This window comes from Peromyscus californicus, unplaced genomic scaffold (assembly GCF_007827085.1).
Source record: "Peromyscus californicus insignis strain IS unplaced genomic scaffold, ASM782708v3 Scaffold_5__1_contigs__length_169319896, whole genome shotgun sequence".
In the NCBI taxonomy this organism is placed as follows: Eukaryota; Metazoa; Chordata; class Mammalia; order Rodentia; family Cricetidae; genus Peromyscus; species Peromyscus californicus.
In genome coordinates this window covers 56,478,946-56,486,272 of record NW_026294573.1, presented here as the reverse complement: position 1 = coordinate 56,486,272, position 7,327 = coordinate 56,478,946, and positions in this window count along the sequence as shown.

Sequence of the window (7,327 nt, the reverse complement as noted above, 5' to 3'; positions counted from 1 at the left end):
GGCATTGGGTCCCCTGGAAGTCAAGTTATAGATGGTTGTGAGCCACTATTTGGGCACTGGGAATTGAACCCAGGTCCTCTAGAAGAGCAACTAGTGATCTCAACCACTGAACCATCTCTCTAGGCTCCAAAATAAAGTAATTTTAAGTGCTCCAATTGAAGTTGCAGGAAGACATGAACTGTGGCTGATAAGGCCTCCAGACTGCTAGCAACAGATTGTCTGCTGAATTCTGTGCAATGTCATGGTCAAAGCCAATGACAGCGACAGTCTGATTGCAGTATTCCTTTAGAGATGATCTTGTAGGCTTCTATTTGACCCAGGAAGCTTTAGGAAAGAGCAATAAATGCAAATGAATAGAGCCTTCTGAGTGGCACCTGAGCACTCCAATAAAGGGCTTGCCAGTATTCCATGAGAATCCGAGAAAAGATGGAAGCAATGAACCATGGGATATACATTTTGAGCTGTAGAACTTGCCAGTGTGGAACTACCGGAGTTGTGTGTGTTGCCTCATATGCCGCCAAACTCACCAGGAAGAAAAACAACCAATTTCTAAATCTCCAGCTATTGTGAAGGTTGTGGGCTAGGATGATCATTTGGGGGTGGGGAGGGGAATCAGTGGCCTCAAATAGAGTTTCAGAAATGTGAAGACTGAGTCACCCTTGCTGCCAGTCATTAAATAGAAGATAGTTTGTCCACTGAAGCAGTTCAGCCAAAGAGGAGCTTATTTTACTGCAATCTCTGTGGAAATTTGAGGTGAAGCAACTGTGTGATTCACTATCCACCCTGCAGTCATGCAAAAGAAGGCCTGAAAACTACTGGGTGATGCCAAGACAAGGGTACAGCTCTTTAGTGGACAGACTCTGACAGAGAACCTTGGTTTTGAGAGCTTAATAATCAAGACAAGATCTAAACATCTGAGAGTTGAGGCCATTTGGGCTCTCTGGTGATAGAGCTGCTGACTGGCATCAAGTTTTAATTAAATTTGTTTTTTTTTAAGACAGATTGAATTTGTGATCTTCCTGCTTTAGCTTCCCAAGCAGCTGAGATTACAAAGTCCTCTTCCTTTGAGGCATTTGGAAGCTAAGTGTCTGGGCTTGATGTAGGGGGCGAGCCAGTCCTGTGTCCTGCAGTTTGATAAAAGGTAGTCCCCATCTGTCTGGACCATTGCAGAAGCAACCATCTTCTGGTGCATGGCACTCGGGCCAGGATTTCAACCTGTTCTAGCCATCATTCTCAGCCAAAGTGCTTCCCACCCACCACGTTCTACTTTTCTCCCCAGGGCATCTAGACCCTAAGCATACCCAGACTGGGAACTCAGAGATAGTGGAGTAGGAAAATCTGACTCTTTTCTTTCCCTCCTGTTTTCTTAAGTTCAAAAAAGTTGGTGCAAATCACAACTGAATTTGAAAGCCCCAAAGGGGCCAAAGCAAATCAACTTTACCACCACAACAAAAAAGCTTATTACAGCAAAATATGGGGAGAACTTCAGCTGTGGCACCCCCGAGGCAATTATCTATCCCTGGCTGATTTCCAAGTCCCCAGAGGACCTCATGTTGATTGCATCCCCATGATCCAGCCCCATGTGAGGACTGAGTGGGCTGTTCTTGATCCAAATGTCTGTGGTTGTGGGTAAATATATTCATATCCTAGCAACTCCACAGCACCTTAGTCAGAAGTGGGGACTTTTGCATTCTGTTAATAGGAGAACAGGTTTGAGATGGGGCCTGAGGCCAAAATGTCTTGGTAAAAACACTAATTCATTTCATTTTGGTCATCTTTGGCTGCTCCTTGCAAGTTGGAGTCATCTTCCAACTCAGCCTTCCAGTGTCTTCTAGAAATCCAATTTTCTCTCTTTCTTGGAAACACAGAAGCCAACGTTACTGATAGTTCACACTTCCACCAAGGGCCCAGTTCCAGGTGCTGTTTGGGGTTATGAAGATGGAGATGCTTCAGATGTCCCTTCATCTTTGAGAAGCATGATGAAGACAGGAAGCCTGACTCCAGCAGCTGATCTAGACTTGCTTCAGCCTACATCCATGCCCTTGCACTTGCCCTTCCATGCCTGTGAGCCCTTGGTTATCTTGCTTCTCCACCCTTCCCCATGACTGTCCATGCCTCTGGGATAATCTGTACTTTGGACACCCATCTGTTTCAGAGTTTCACTAAGTATAGAGTCATCTGATATTCAGCTTATCACTTCTTCCAAGTGAACTCCTCTAGTTGGGAATTGTTTCTGGCATGCAGTGGGCAGACTATCATCACTGGTGGGTTAATTCAAGAGAAAAGTATATCCTCCTATAGTCTAGCTGCCTCAGTTTAAGTGCTTCTGGCTAAGTGATCCTAGCCAAGCCATTCAGCCTCCTAGACTCAATTTTTCCACTTATAAGATTGGAATAAGCTCTGTTTTATAGTGTTGTGAGAATGAGCAAATTCTTATTAAGTCCACGTTAAAATTACTGCCAGCTCTAAGGGTTCTATCAACACAGCTACTAGGATAGTTGTCACTAACAGACATCTACTGAGTAAACACTATGTTCCAGATGATGTGAACTGGGTAGGAAGCTGGACTTCAGTGAGCTCCCTGTGTGGTTGGAAAGAGCCCACTGTCTAGCCTATGATAGGACATTAGTTTGTTTTCACAGCTACTTTATATTTCCTTTACATGTGTCTTCATCCCTACAAACTTTGAATCCCCTAAAGCAGTGGTTCTCAACCTATGGGTGTCTTGACCTCTTCAGGGGTTGCATATCAGATATCATGTATATCAGATATTTACTTTATGATTCACAATAGTAGCAAAATGAAGTAGCAATGAAATAATTTTATGGTTGGGGGTCACCACAACATAAGAAACTGTATTAAAGGGTCGTCACATCATTAGGAAGGTTGAAAACCACTGCCCTAGAGGGAGAAACTATTTTATTAATCTCTCATTTTGCCATATAGTAAATGCTTAGTGACTGCCTATTGATCAATAAATGGCAACAAGGTTGTTAGCCAGCTTTCCCTTTGGGCTTAGGAACAGCATATCTGTGAGAGAAACAGACTAGCTTTCAACTAGTAAGTTCTTCAGAACTGGAAGATATAGTCCTTGTATCAGTTAGTACCTAATACAATCAAGAGACACACTGATACACATTGGAAAGTTTCAAATCACATCAGTTACAACATATGCCATGATGTATGAGGAAGGAGGCAAGAAGCAAGAGAGAAAGGTGAGCTGTGCAGAAGAAGGCCTGAAGCACGAATAGGAATTAAAAAGAACAAAGGGAAGCATGGTGGAGTATAAAGTCAAGGGCTCCAAAAACTAAGAAAGTCTCAACAACAATAAAAAAACTACCGCTTGCCATGACTGAACGTGGCATGGATATAAAAGATCACAGGGCCTTGTTTAAGGCCCATCTGAAGTCCATACAGATTCTGCCTCCTAACTGGATGTAATAATGTGTAGATGAGTGAAAGGATGAAGGCTAGACAGATGGATGGACATGTGAGTGGGTGGGTTGAAGGATGGATGGATATATGTGTGAGTCAGTGGGTAGGAGGGCGGATAGATGGATGGATGAGTGGCTGAGTGGGAGGGTGGATGCATAGATGGATGTGTGAGTGGGTAGGTGGGAGGGTGGGTGGATGGATGTGTGAATGGTGGGTAGGAGGGTGGGTAGATGACTGAATGTTTCTTAAGAACATCCATTTTGGATGAATAAAGATATGAAAAAGAGTCATGAGTAAAAGATGAGCTACTGGTCTGAATATTATTGTTGAATGATATTAAGAACTATGTGTTAACAAAAGCAATACATTTATTATTAAATAAGAAGAAAATAAAGGCAAATGACTTTTAAAACAAAATATTCCATCCAAAGATGGCTACTGTTATACTGTAGTATAACTCTTTTGGTTCTCTTGTATCTTTCTATCTCTTATACATACATCCCTACATGCCTTTCTGTGACCCTTCCACACACCCATCCATTCATCTATCTAGTCAAAGATTCTTTTCTAAAAGAAAACAGGCTCATGGGGTACTTATATTTTGTAACTTGATTTTCAAACTAATTTATTATAAAAACTCCATTTTGTCTCCTTTTGTCTTAATATAATATCCCTTCTTATGAAAGATGCCAGCTGGTGGCTCAGTCACTTCTCTACTTATTTATTTGTTTATTTGTTGCCATTATTAAAATGTTTCAGTGACCATTGCATTTTCCTTTGGCTCAAAGTTACAGCCAAGAAATTACTTTTCTCTCAAGTTTATGATGCTCTGAATTGATTGAGCAAAAGTTGGTGTAGAGTCATATTTAATCCACAGGCATAAGTCAATGAAAGCAACATCCCTTTGTCACCACAGTATCCTTTCTGATTAGCCAGGCAGGGTGGACAGGCCTCCCGTGGCTCGGGTGCATTCATGCAGCCATCATCCATCGCTGGCTATACACGTGACATGCAGTGACAGCACCAGCTCTCCTGGCATCTCCACTGTGATGGTGATTCAGAGCTGTCAACTGGCACAGCTGTGAGGAAATGCCAAGGAAGGATTTATGGGGTGCAGCGGTGACTTTGTGACCCTCATCTGGAAAAGCAGATGCCTTTGAAATCAGACAAGTCAATGTGGCAAGAGGGAGGAGGCACTTACCTACAGTGAAATAGAAAACATTTTGCCACTTCCCTGAAGCAACAGATAGTCAATGGCTCCAATTACTTACAGGAAAAAATACAAAACATTTTAGTTCAACAAAGAGGCAACAGAAGTATAAAGTCATCTGTGAAAGTCAGGTGCCATAGATCCTGGCTGAAGCCTAGCTTCCCACTAGCTGTATAACTCAGGCAAGTCACTCCTTTTTGGGTTGGTTTTTCTTCATCTCTCCAATGACCTTACATAGCTGATGTTTGAATGTTGAATAAGTAAGTCAGTGAAAAGTCATTCACTGAGTCCTCTTGTGTAGTGAGAATACAATAGAGCATGATGGACCACCCCTCATGGTAGATCTTAAATTCTGGGGTAGGATCATGGAATAGCAGACTGTGAAATGTCAGTGAATGCAGTATTGACTATAATGTGGTGGGATACTGGAGACCAACTTAGCATCCAGTATAGACTGGGTGTTCAGGAGACAGTGTCCTAGCATCTATAATGACCTAGCAGCTACAGCTGGACTGAGGGGATAGAACAAGGCACAGGGCAAGCAGAGGAGCACCAACTCAGGCCAAGGCTACCATAATGGGACTTTCCCAGCAAAGGTGAGCTAAGTGTTCAATCAAGTACATAAATTATTGAATGTCTTACTACTAGATTCTGAAAACTCAAGGGCAAGCAACAAAGCCAACATCTCTATCCATCTGGCTCAGAGTGAGGAGTATGTGACCAAAGGGTGACAAGTACTGGGATGATGAGCAGCAACATGTGACACAAGTCCAGGAAGGTCAGGAGAGGCTTCCCAAAGGGGCCATCATCACAGCTGAGATCAGAGCAAGAAATAAACATTTCAAAAGCTAACGTGAAACTTGAATCTTAGCCTCCCAACAGGCTACCTGCTCATGCACACTCTGACCAATAACATCTGGGTCTCTGGATGACTTGATGGAGCATTTTCACTTGGATGAAATCCAGAACTCAGCAGAGATTCGCTGACAAATTCAATAGAACACGATTGGTGTTCTACTGCTTTTTAGAGCAATGGTTTCGGTCTTTAGTGTCAGAATCCCGTGGTAGGCTTGTGGAAGCTGATCGCTGGACCCAGACCTCTGAGTTTCCAATTCCAGTGGTCTATGGAGGGGCCTGAGAATCCAGCATTGCAAGTACCCAACTGTGTCGTAAGAACCTTCCCTGCCTTTTTGTTTTAGAAATTAAAGGCAGTTGGGTCAACAAGGACTCATATTTCCCGAACCTTCACAGTTCCCTTCACAAAAATTAGCCAACTGCATTAGATTGTGAAGTCTAGTTCCTGCTGATGGGGTGGGATGCTGTCATTGATGTCAGGGATAAAGGATGGGAGCCATGCTGGCCAGTGTGCTTGCTAGCCCTTTACAGAAAGAATGACCTCCTGAGCTACTTTTTCTTTGCTGTGTGTTCCTTTGCACGACACTGAGATTATTTCTTGTTTGTTTCTAACAACGTCCATGCTATCTGCTGAGAACTGTACTTCGAAAAGTTCTGTCTTAGAGGGAGCACTTCAGTTACTGGGGGTGCTGCTCAGAGAATGGGGTTGTTTCTAAATTTTCCTCAGAATTGGGGGAGAAAAGGAGATGGAGGCTCCTAGTCTAGGGCCCTTCCAGGAGGGATCCTCTGACCCTATTCAAAGCCAGTGATTATGTCAACCAATTATGACACCTAACCTTGCTTTGGCGTTTGTGTAACAAAGCTTGGGTTATTTTCCCCTTATATTCTGAGGGGAAAATGTAGAGAGGTTTTGACAAGTCCTGTGGTATGGATGTGCCCCACTCCCAATTCGTTTGCCAAAATTTTATTCCCTGTGTTATGATATCAGAGGGTGGGGCTTTAGGAGGTGACTAGGTCAGGGTAGAGGCCTCCTGAACAGGGTAAATGCCATTATTAAAGAAACCCTGGAGGAATCAGTCCTTCTTGACATGTGGACACAGGGGTAGCATGTCCTCATGTGATACTGAATCTTGCCAAAGACTTCTCCAGATCTGTGAGGAATAAGCATATGTTTTCTATGAGCTACCCAGTCTATAGTATACATTATTGCAGCCCAAATAGCCTCAGACACTTCATGAAATCTACCCGCTCCAAGCACACGGAATCAGTGTGTCTTCTTCTGTGGTTTTTCCCTGGTTCTATTTTCTCAGGCATCTGGGTCCCAAAGTCCATACTACACTTCAGCTGAGTCCCCCTTCTCCATCACGCCACAGTTATGGCTCCTGGGCTATGGCGGACTCCACAAAAATTCCACACAAGGGATTGCAGTTGGGTGAAATCTACTGTCGTGTAACTTGGAGTCTGAATTTCAGGTCAACGTTGTGTAGAGATAATTGAGCCTCTTTGTGCCTTCAAAGAGAGATGGCGGTAATAAAAGCTCTACAGTTGCTGGAATACCAGGAGGAGATGATGCATGACACTCTACTACATGTACCATTCCCTTCAGGGGCATAGCTATAGGTGTTTGACATCTTTTGGCTGGTCTTTTGCAGTCCTTCTAAGGGATGTCTCTGCCTCGAGAGCACCGTTCCAAAGCCTCCCCTCCCCTGCCATATCTCCAGAGATAACCTATGTAAAGCAGGGGTCCAATCATGCCCTTCTCTCTTACCCACAGAAAACTAACAACCCTTCTGAGAGTAAGGACCACACCCAGCAGGGGCAGACAGA